Source organism: Theropithecus gelada, chromosome 20 (genome assembly GCF_003255815.1).
Source record: "Theropithecus gelada isolate Dixy chromosome 20, Tgel_1.0, whole genome shotgun sequence".
NCBI lineage: Eukaryota > Metazoa > Chordata > Mammalia > Primates > Cercopithecidae > Theropithecus > Theropithecus gelada.
In genome coordinates this window covers 27,292,727-27,294,828 of record NC_037688.1, presented here as the reverse complement: position 1 = coordinate 27,294,828, position 2,102 = coordinate 27,292,727, and positions in this window count along the sequence as shown.

Below are 2,102 nucleotides of genomic sequence, written 5' to 3'. Positions count from 1 at the left end.
TTTTTTTTTTTTTTTTTTTTTTTTTTTTTGAGACAGGGTCTCGCTCTGTCACCCAGGCTGAAGTGCAGTGGTGCGATCTTGGCTCACTGCAACCTCCGCCTCCCAGGTTCAAGCGACTCTCCTGTCTCAGCCTCCCGAGTAGCTGGAATTACAGGCACCTGCCACCACGCCCGGCTAATTTTTGTATTTTTACTAGAGACGGGGTTTCACCGTGTTGGCCAGGCTGGTCTTGAACTCCTGACCTCAGGTGATCCGCCCGCCTAGGCCTCTCAAAGGGCTGGGATTACAGGCGTGAGCCACTGCGCCTGGCCCAGTTTGCCTATTTTAATGAGAGTGCCTGTAAAGCGCTTGGTGCATAGTAATCGCTAAACAGGGTAGCCAATTAGAAAGGCAATTGCTGTCCCGAGTCCTTGGGACAGCAGTTGGGGGTAGAGCGTGCCACGTATCCCATGTTTCTACCACCATTCCGAATCCGATTTTCAAACGAATTCTGTGATGATCAGGATCAATCTGCACTATTTTAGTCTCTACGTGATCTAAAATAGAACTGAACTTAACTGCTCTCCAATAGAGGTCCCAGCACTTTGGAATTCCAAGTTTGGTTAAGGTGCAGTGTTGTGAGCCACTTTTTAACTGCCATTATAACTGACAGATTGCTCTTCCTATAATGTCATTTTCATCTTGTCACTCTCTCAGTCTACCATTCAGGGGTCTCCACAATCCATTCGCAACCTCTTTCACTAACATATCATATTTTCCACCATTCCCTTTGTAAGCCTGTTGCACCAGCCCTGACTACGAAACTTGCTGGTTTAAAACCACATCTGTGGTCATTCCAGGTCCACCAAGTTAATTTCAGATCACGTAGAGATGAAAATAGTGCAGATTGATCCTGATCATCACAGAATTCGTTTGAAAATCAGATTCTGAATGGTGGTAGAAACATGGGATACTGCACACTCTACCCGCAATTGCTGTCCCAAGCACTCCTCTTCCTTTCAATGCCTACGGGCTTTTCAAGTTCCTCTTCAGTTTCTTCTGTTTTCAAACTTCTCCTGCCGTTCTGAGCTCCAGTGGTTCCATTCCTTTGTAGTACCTAAGAAAGCATATTACTATTTTTGGAAAGCTGCTACATCTATAAATTTTAACTTTACAGAATTTACTTCCCTAGTTAGACTGACACGATGAGAACAATCTCACAAGATTCTTAGGATCCTCCACAAACTCCAGATTCAAATATTTACATTTATTCCAGACATTTACTATTTACTGTTACAAGTCTTAGGATAGGCATTGGGAGTAGAGAGATGACATAAGAAACAAAATCTCTGAAAGAAATAAAAACATTTACAGGCTGAATGCGGCTGCTCAAGTCCCGTAATTCCAGCACTTTGGGAGGCCGAGGTGGACAGATCACTTAAGCCCAGGAGTTCAAGACCACTTTGGGCAACTAGTGAGGCTCTTGTCTCTTCAAAAAATACAAAATTATCTAGGCATGGTGGCACGCAATTATAATCCCAGATATTTGAGAGGCTGAGATCTGAGGATGGATTGAGTCTGGGAAGTCGAGGCCGCAGTGAGGTGTGATCACACCACTGCACTCCAGCCTGGATGACACAGCGAAACCCTGTCTCAAAAAAGACAAATAAGTAAAAATAAAAAATAAAAAATTACAAAGTCTAGCACTTAAGTGATATATACATGTAACATTTTATTTGAAATGTTTTTTTTAGACTTTCTAACAAGTCAGTTATAAGAATAACACAATGAATGACCGTATACTTTTAGCTTCGGTTTACCAATTGTTAACATTTTTCAGTATTTTATTTTTTTCCACATATATTTTGATCGTTGTTGTTAATAATGCTGAACTATTTCAGACATCACCCACCCTTTACAGGCAAATAATTCTACGTGTATCTTCTAAAAATAAGAACATGTTGTTACATAACTGCAGTATGATTTTCAAATTCAGAGAATTTAACATTCACACAAAACTATTCTCTAACATACTCTCCATATTATTTTCCATTATTGCATTCATGTCCTTTGTGGAATTTTAGTGTGTCTGTATGATCCAAGATCCGGTTGAGGATCATGTA